Here is an 11,072-nt window from a genome sequence, read left to right on the forward strand (position 1 = left end):
TCAAAAGTATTTTAAAAATAGACATAAAAGTATACAACAGTCACTGTCTAGATAAGATAAGAATAACATGACATGCTAGTATACTATAATAATATGGTACCAGTGTTGGGCTTTAAATAGCAATTATTTCCTAATCAATCGTTGACGATATTATGATTTATAAAAAATAAATTATCACCGATTCTTAGTAGGAACAGAATTTAAATGTAATACAATATACATATTTTATTCCAGAAATGGACATGGATTGAATTTAGTTACGTAACTTATTTTAGATTCTAATTAAAACCCGATATATTTGGTTTTATTTGTGTAATATTTAGACAATATTAAAAATTAAAAATTTCATTTAAATTAAAAGCCCCCGTATAATAATGGGCCCCTCTGAATACTTTGGGTGGGCCGGCCTACGGCCGGACACATAATAGGGTGGGCCTGGCACACCCTGGCCCCCCCTTAGCTACGTGCCTGGAGCTTTCTATTAAATTTTCAAGCTTTTTTAACCAACAAATAAAATTGTATTGTTATTTATAGAAAAAAAAACTAAAACAAATTGAAAACTGACAATGTCCGTAAACAGCTCGAATAGAGTAAAATAATTTTCGTGCATAGAAAATGCTAACATAAAAATTCAGTCAAAATTGCATGTACCTACGGTCATTTGTTTTAGAGTTGCACCAAAATCCAAAATCGATTTTCTCAAAAACAGATTTTGCGTAAAAATTCCCGTTTATCTTTAATTTTTCTTTTGTTCTTCACGTCGTTTTTGAAAATTACTAGGAATTGGAACTAGATTCACTTTCCTATCAGAAAAATTACAGTTGAAGAAAATCCAAGCATTTTTACTAAGTGAGCACAACATTTGTTTCATGACATGACGATTTAAAAAATGAAACTTTTAGCGCATATTTATGCATATTTTGACATTTTAAGGACTCATTTTACAATTTTAATAGCATATTTCGTCTTTTAGCACATATTTCGATGTTTGTTTTAGTCATTTTTAAAATATATAGTATTATAATATAAGAAAATAATATCATATTTTTATAGTTTCGATTAATATCAAAATAAATTAATAGGTATACTTGTAAGTATAAACGGTTTTCCCAAATATGACCTTAGATCAATAATCGGGGTTATAAAATACATAATAAGATAAAGATTTTAAATTTGTTGTTGGATACATTGTTGATATAAATTGATTCCTATTTTTTTAATATTTTATATTTTTTAATATTAATTAATTTTATGAGCGTTCGTAAAATTTTCCATTTCGAGCACTGTCTCCACCCAAAACCTAATTGGAATGTTTGAATATTTTGAACATTTAACCGTGTATAGAAAATGCTAATATAAACAACCAGTGCACATTTCATGTATCTACGGTAATTTGTTTTATAGTTATGGCAAAAACCAAAATTGATATTGCGTAAAAATTCCGGGTTTTCCTTAATTTTTATTATATTTTTCCTAGCGCTTTTGGATACTAGGTAGGTACTGAGAATCTCGACTTCCACAATACAGCATTCTATTTCAATTATAATATATTACAAACATATATTACAAGTGGGTAACTGTAATGGATGGTGTTAAATTTGAATTCAATGATATAATATCATATAGTATAAGAAAAACGATTGTGAACTAAAACGGTCAGTCAGCCTATGACATTACCAAGTATATTTGATGATATTATTATGAATAAAGTAATTTATATATAACCTATTTACGTGGAACCTTGTCTTAAATTTTCAATCCTTATAGCTATAAAAATTAAGCATTTTATAAATTTTTAACTACAAAATAATTATTAAATTTTAAATTTGATAAATTTTGTCAAAATTCGATCTTTAAATGCTTATAAAAAAAAATTGTGCCAATGTATTTTTAATATTTATCAACCGCTATCGTAACGATATATCAAGAGACTTGCATTAAATTTTCACGCTTTTTTACCCAACAAATAAAATTTTATTTATTTATTTTTTAAAACTGACAATGTCCGTAAACAGCTCCAAAAGAATCAAATTATTTTCAAAATTTTATCGTGTATAGAAAATGCTAATATGTTTATATTAACATTTAGTGAAATTTTTAAGTAACTGCAGTCATTCGTTTTTTAATTACAACAAAATAAGAAAATCGTTACATGAGGAATCGAATGAATATCAATAAATATTGTAAAAATATGAATTTCAAACGCTCAAAAAATTTAATTTGACTTTCTTGTAAACATTTTTTTTTTTTTGATAAAGGTAGACAAACTTATGAGGAATCTTGCATTACATTTTAAAATTTTAGATTTTAAATGAAAATTTTTTATGAATTTCTAACTAAAAATAATTTGCAAATTTTCGTCATTTTTACGTATTTTGTCAATATTTGAACTATATGGATTTTTATTTTTTTCATCCGCCTTTGAAACAATAACCTAAGAGCCTTCTATTAAATTTTCAAGCTTTTTTAACTAACAAATAAAATTTTATTGTTATTTATAGAAAAAAAAACTAAAACAAATTGAAAACTGACAATGTCCGTAAACAGCTCGAATAGAGTAAAATAATTTTCGTGCATAGAAAATGCTAACATAAAAATTCAGTCAAAATTGCATGTACCTACGGTCATTTGTTTTAGAGTTGCACCAAAATCCAAAATCGATTTTCTCAAAAACAGATTTTGCGTAAAAATTCCCGTTTATCTTTAATTTTTCTTTTGTTCTTCACGTCGTTTTTGAAAATTACTAGGAATTGGAACTAGATTCACTTTCCTATCAGAAAAATTACAGTTGAAGAAAATCCAAGCATTTTTACTAAGTGAGCACAACATTTGTTTCATGACATGACGATTTAAAAAATGAAACTTTTAGCGCATATTTTGACATTTTTCTATTTTAAGGGCTTATTTTACAATTTTAATAGCATATTTCGTCTTTTAGCGCATATTTCGATGTTTGTTTTAGTCATTTTTAAAATATATAGTATTATAATATAAGAAAAAGATATCTTATTTTTATAGTTTCGATTAATATCAAAATAAATTAATAGGTATACTTGTAAGTAACGGTTTTCCCAAATATGACCCTTAGATCAATAATCGGGGTTATAAAATACATAATAAGATAAAGATTTTAAATACTAAAATTTGTTGTTGGATACATTGTTGATATAAATTGATTCCTATTTTTTTCTTAAAGATTTAAACTACCTACAAAAAAAAAAAAAGGAGATCAATTTATAATAGGGTTTGATAATTTTTTTGATAATTTTACTATGCATATTTTTATTTTCTGTGCATATTTTAATATTTTAGTGCATATTTTTATGCATATTTAGGATTTTTCAGCGCATATTTGGTTGGTTTTTAATGCATGTAAATCCGTGCTCTAGTGATGACAGACACAAAAAAAAATTTTAAAAAAAAACACACATCATTATAAAATCAATATAGGTACATACACATCGATCCACGTCTCCACCCAGTGCTCGTAATATAAACTTTGCGTCCGTTCCGGTTGGTGAAAATTAAAATTTAAGAGTTCCGGTTCGTAAAAATCGACGGTATCACAATCTAGAGGATAAAAATCATAAAATTTTCTTTCGACAAAATATAATATACTTAATATAGAGAGAAGTTCAATTTTTTGGTTTTTGGCTGGATGTTTATATTGGCATTTTCTATACACCATAACATTTTCAGTTTCCATTTTTCTATAAATATCAATAAAATTGTATTTCTCGGTAAAAAGCGTGACAATTTAATGCAAGGCTCCTGATATATCGTTACGATAGCAGTTGAAAAATATTAAAAATACATTGGCCCATTTTTTTTTTATAAGCATTTAAAGATCGAATTTTGTCAAAATTTATCAAATTTAAAATTCAATAATTATTTTGTAGTTAAAAATTTATAAAATGCTTAATTTTTATAGCTATAAGGATTGAAAATTGAAGACAAGGTTCCACGTAAATAGGTTATATTATATAAATTACTTTATTCACAATAATATCATCGAATATACTTGGTAATGTCATAGGCTCACTGAACGTTTTCGTTTAGAATCATTTTTCTTATACAATGATATTATATCATTGAATTCAAATTTAACACCATCCATTACAGTGACCCACTTTTAACCTACTGTACAGCAGAGCGACATCCACTTACCCACCTTTTTTAAACTTAAAATTACTCATATTATTTGTATCTATTCAACCAATTATATTGTATTGTAGAGTAAACACTAATTAAAATAATTAAAATAATATTATAATCCGCATATTAATTTTATAAACGTTCGTAAAATTTTACATTTCGAGCACTGTCTCCACCCAAAATCTAATTGGAATGTTTGAATATTTTGAACATTTTACCGTGTATAGAAAATGCTAATATAAACAACCAGTGCACATTTCATGTATCTACGGTAATTTGTTTTATAGTTATGGCAAAAACCAAAATTGATTTTGCGTAAAAATTCCGGTTTTTCCTTAATTTTTATTATATTTTTCCCGGCGCTTTCGAATACTAGGAAGGTACTGAGAATCTCGACTTCCACAATACAGCATTCTATTTCAATTATAATATATGTATTTAACTATACATACTATGTGTATGTAACATGTAAGTGAATATATAAATAACTAGCTGTCCCTCCCGGCGTTGCCCGGGCAAAAGTTACCTCAAGTGAAATAGTTGTAAATAGCCAATATTATAACTTATGTGTACAAGTTCGAGGACTCAAAAATGCATTAATTGTATATATAGGTATACTGTATATTATAGCTGATCCCACATATCGTTAAAATATGTACCAACTCTTTAGGATTCAAACTTTGTTCAATTCGTTTATTTAATATTCGGTGTATATTATGATGTTCAAAACTTAAAAATTTTCACCGATCATCTTGAATATATAATTACCCGAGAGACACGCTTGTATATGTATTGTATGCGTGAGACACATAATATTATGTTTTCATATATATAATATATTTGCATTTTATATTCACCTTATTTTTCAAAATTTATATTGATAGAAATAATACTTACATATTCGAATATTTCGGTAGGAAATAAAAAAAACTATAATTATCAGTGATAATATCTTAATAACTGTTCGCGCAGAGAACGGAACAATAATGGGCCGTACGCTCCGGTCGCTGTATTTCTTCGCACGCTACACCCACACACCGCACGACCAGTAGTTATTGTGTGTATAATATATGTGCACAGTTACTCTACAGAAGTGGACGGGGTCGCCGAGCAAGACTGAAGAGGATGTCAGCGCACTATTTGTTTTCTCTCTTTGACCCACGCGCAACACAGACAAAACGCATTTGCGCAGAATCGTTTTTTCTATGTTTTTAAGTAATTTCAGAGTAAAATCACCCACCACAAAAAATATAGAGAATAATATTTTAGAGGGAATGACATATCGATTTTACATTTGATTGTTATCTGACTTTGTATTCGCCTTTCAAAATAAACATAAAAATGTTGTACATTTACATTATGTTTAAATCGTTTTGAAAAAACGATTCTGCGCAAATGCGTTTTGTCTATGTTGCGCGTGGGTCAGAGAGAGAAACCAAATAGTGCGCTGACATCCTCTAGTGATCTTACCAACCGATAACCTCATAATTAATAATATTGTCTGACCAGGGACGGATTGGCAGAATTTTTCGGCCCGGGAAAATTATTGAGACCGGCCCTCTATACTATAATATCTAATGTTATACATAATATTACTCGTGTTTTTATAGGTGGTTCAACTCCCCCCCCCCCCCAAATCACAATATAAAGTTTTAAAAACTATAATATGAACTATCTGACTTATATTTATTAAAATAAAATTTGCACATACATAATATAGCAAAATAATTTAATATGAGAGTTCAGAGTTCTTTATTGAGTAATGCACTTCTTTTTTTTAGCTTATTAATGATATTTTCTGTGTCAATATCAGACAGTCTGACTTTCAAAGACAACATGCGCAAAAAATCACAAATTTTGAAAAACGTACCTAAGCGTGACTTTTGTAAATGTTACGGATTATCTAATAATGTTTTTACGGCAATCATATAACTACGTTCTAAACAAAATATACTTTTATTGATAGTGAAAATATCTTGATATCTGTTCGCGCAGAGAACGGAACAATAATAGGCCGTACGCTCCGGTCACTGTATTTCTTCGCACACTACACCCACACACCGCACGACCTGTAGTTATTGTGTGTATAATATATGTGCACAGTTACTCTACAGAAGTCGCCGAACAAGACTGAAGAGTGCTGGTATGTGGTGGTTGTGTTAGTGTGTACATGTATTACCAAGATCCTTATACTATTAATATGACTGCAGGTAAGTAATTCAAATAAATACGCATCTGAACTCGCCAATGATAATAATATGTGGTAAAAATATATTGAGTACTATCACAATATGATGACATAAAAAGGTAATAATTTGAATAAGATTTATAAATTAAGGCCCCAACAAGTAGGTATTTATAATAATCACGGCAGTAATTGCGCTTGGTTGGTCCAATAAGAAATAATAAATTAAAACAAATAATATAATAACCCTAATGGCTAAACCGTACATAAAAATGATAGTAAAAAAAAACTCACAGTTTTGTGGAGCACAGTCTGGCCAGCTGGTCCTATAATAGCTGTAATAATACGTACATTTCACCAGCCCCCCCAAATATAATTGTTGACATTTTTTTTTTGCTAAACATTAGTGTGAATTTGTGTGACTATTTTCAGAATTTGTGCGATACTGGTTTAACCGTTAATTCATAAATATATATGGGGGGCTGGAGAAATGTTCCCCAGCCCCCTCCCCCCTCATGAAAAAAATTAAATTTTTAAATTTTTCTTTTGCCGCCATACATTTTTGCGCCGTCTTCCAGGTAAGTCGAAATATTCAATTATAACATTGGATCAAAAACAAAAATTTTCATATTCAGTTATCACCAACATTACCTAATGTATTCAGATATAAAATAAGACTTTTATAGATTGCATGCTTGTTTAGAAAAAAATGATATCACATTATTGTACTTTCGGTATAATTTTAAATACGATTTTTTTTCTTTTTTTTTTACAAATCGTTGTGGTAGGTCTTATTAAATTTAAATATGTAAATTTACAAACTATAGACAACACAATATTATATCAATGAATCAAAATAAGGTTTCTAAATTAATTTTGTTATTTATAATTAAAATAATGAATTCATAAATACTTTCTTGATACTTAGTAAAAATAATTATATTTTGTGTAGTGGGTGATGATTAGTGGGCCTGTGCCAGAGTAAGTTAATGTGTGCCCGATCCACTCCGACCTCTTAAGTTGGCTATGCGCGCCTTGCTCTCAACATTGTTTTTCCGATATAAATCTAAGAATATCAATGCGTGGCCTGGTTTGCATTATTTTGTTTGTAGGTTTATTCATCCTGGATATGATGTCTAATATTTTCGCAAGATACATAGGTAAATATAGTGTTGCATTGAAGCTGTAAGGATTGGTTTTGTGTAGGTACTTGAATTTATTAAACTTAATATTAGCGTATAATATTTGTATTCTCTATATTTTTCCTTTTACAATGAAAACATATTTTTTACTTTTGATAATATGTTGTTGAAAGGAAACGATTAATAGAGTAATCAAAACAGTGTTATGTTGAAATAATAAAAAGATTTTTAATACAGTGAATAATAAACCATATAATAATACAATAATGCACTCGGAAACGTATATATCGCCAACGGGTCGCATATCTCGACTGCCATAAGAACTGTATTATAATAATACTATAGCTATAATATTTCCAACTGCCGTATACACACAATATTGAAAATATGTCAACTCTGCATTTTCACTTTCCTTATACATGCGGTATAACTATATAGCTAATCTACAGTATGACAATACTACTTATTGTATACAATCTACAGGGTGAAAACTAAATTATAATTTAATATTTCAACACATATGACACAACTTCAATTATATTGTATAAACTAAGAACTCACAGGGTACCGTTTTCGATTAATTTATTGGAATCGGTGTTTTTTTTAGATCGTCAAATAACTGTCAATCGGATATTTAAATGTGTTTTGGACCGTAGGACCAGGTCCGTCTCTAGGGCAGGGCGAAACTAGAGCCCCCCTCGACCCAGACCCTGCGCTTTGAATCTAAAATTATAAAGCGGGTAAGTGGAAGTCGCTCTACTGTACGGTAAGCTACAAGTGGGTGACTGTTATATTGTGAATTAAACTATATATATCATGTGTGCAAAAAACGGTCTGAGCAGAGACGGTTTTGCAGCCTAGGATTATATATTATATTATATTTATATTGTTATTAACTATTATTAATACATATACGTTTTTAACTACAAAATCATTTTAGAAGCTAGTGGTTTCACAATGGTATTTATTTATTTATTTTTTATCCTTGATACAAAATTTCTACCAGAAAGAGTGCTTTGATTTCAGCATATTGTATCCTATATTTTAGCAAATTGGATCAAAATGGCAGTAACCTACTTAAAAAAGGATTTCTTTTTACAGTGTGTGATAAACATATTTTAGATTCTGAGCGGAGGGAGGAAGCTAGTGGTTTTACAATGGTGTTATTTTTTTATATTTATACAAAATGGCCACCAGAAGAAATAATGCTTCGGTTTCAACATATAATATAGTACCTTATATTTTAGCAAATTGGATCAAGATGGTACTTTAAAGAGGTCATTTTCGATTTTCTCAATAATTATTTAATGCCACCGGTAAAACCATTGACCAATTACAAAAACCGCTAAAAATGGAATTTTAATTTCTAACGCTTTGTTTATCCCCATAGAAACGAATAAAAAATTATAACATTATAATGTCAATTTAACTTACAGGCTATAATAAATAATAACAATATAAAATATCCAGACTGACAAACCGTCTAGCTCTGAATCATTTTTCTGTTTTCTTACACAGTGATATTATATCATTGAATTCAAGTTTAATATAATCCATTATACATTGACCCACTTGTAACCTACTGTACAGCAGAGTGACATCCACTTACCTGGTTTTTAAATTTTTAAGTTTGATAAATTTTGTCGAAATTGAAACTTTAAATATTTATAAAAAAAATTGTGTATAATATTATGTATTTTTAATATTTTTCAACTGTTATTGTAAAAATATATTAGGAGCAATGTATTATATTTTCACGCTTTTTGACCAAACAAATAAAAATGTATTGATATATATTATATATATATAAAAAAAAATACAACATAAGAAAATCACTACATGAGAAATCGAGTGAATATCCAATTATGTTAAAATGTGAACTTTAAACGCTCATAAATATTTAATTTGACTTTCCGGTAAACATTTTTTTTTATTTTTGATAAAGGTAGATCAACTTATGAGGAATCTTGTATTAAATTATCAAATCTTAGATAGTAAGATTTAAAAATAAAAATATTTATGAATTTCTAACTCAAAATAATTTGCACATTTTCGTGACTTTTACGTAATTTTTCAAAATTTGAACTAAATGATTATAAAAAAAAATTGTGACTATATTTTTAATATTTTCAACTGCCATTGTAAGAATATATCAGGAGCCTCGTATTAAATTTCAAGCTTGTTGACTCAATGAATAAAATTAATAATTTAAAAAAGTTAATGACTCTAAACAGCTGTATAATAACTAATAAGTGGTTTTCTGTAGGTCAGACAAAAAGACAATGGGGGGGGGGGTATAACTTTTAACCTCCCCCCCCCCTGAGCACGCCACTGAATAACAGGCTTTTACACCAACTACAGTACGTCAGTACCTATCTATAAACGATGTTAATTTATTTTGAAATTATTTATAAATTTAATGTGAAACACTAACTTTTAGATAACTTACATTTTCAATTTTGATTTATATAAGTATGTTTGTTATAAATATCAGTGATAAAGACTTAAAAATAAGAAAATAATTTTTGTATGTCAATCGATTCTAAAACAAAAAATATATTTTGAGTAGATCTTAATCAAAAAAGTGAATATTATAATAAAAATTTCAATTTATTGTAGTTAAAACTAAGGATTTTAAGATTTAAAATTTAAAAGCATAAGACTAAAAATGTAATAAGTACAAGGTTCTCAATATGTTAGTCTTACAAGATTCTACAAATATTAAAAATACATTGACACAATTCAATCCTATATTTTTTTTGACATTTTATGTTCTTGTTTTGACAAAGCAGTATGATTAAACGAAAAATCACGATTTTTATTGTCATCATTATTTTCTATACATAATACAATTTGTAAAATATTTAGACTATCTATAATTGTAAACTACTTACGCCATGAACATATTTACAACTTTCTACAATTCTACTGTACGTCAGCATTGATTTTTACAGTATGATATAGTGTATAATATAATATTTGTTATACAGGTAATATACAGTGTGATTCCTTTTAAAGGTAACACTAAATAATTTTGTCCAGTGACATTGGATTAATATGCGGTTTTCGGGAGGGGATAGGGAATACATAAATACACATTTCTCGATGATTTTTACATTTTTAGATCTTTCCATGTGCGCATGCGCAATACAACTTGCATTTTTTTAAATGGCAACCGGTATTTTGAAATTTTTTTAAGTCGATTTGGTCCTTTTTACTATAGCTCTAAAATCAAAATTGACCAAATGGCAACCAGTCAAAGTTTCGATTAAAATTATTGAATTTTTCAACAATCATACTAGAATTTTTTGAATTATTATAAAATTTTAAGTATTTTTTTTGTTTCCGTAGGTTTGCAGATATTATTAAATCATTTTAATTTAATTTTGAGGAATTAATTAACCTCAATTAGACGTAAATGTTAGTTCATTTACTAAGAAAAGATTAAACAAACTTATATGATTTATTTCTCATAACTTTTATTATTAAAGTTTCTATTTAAATTATTAATTTTATCATTTATTGTTATTTTTCATGATACAAGTGGGTATAATTACTTGTAAACTCTAAGATTATTTTATTTGTAGCAT

The sequence above is a fragment of the Metopolophium dirhodum genome, chromosome 1, assembly GCF_019925205.1.
Source record: "Metopolophium dirhodum isolate CAU chromosome 1, ASM1992520v1, whole genome shotgun sequence".
In the NCBI taxonomy this organism is placed as follows: domain Eukaryota; kingdom Metazoa; phylum Arthropoda; class Insecta; order Hemiptera; family Aphididae; genus Metopolophium; species Metopolophium dirhodum.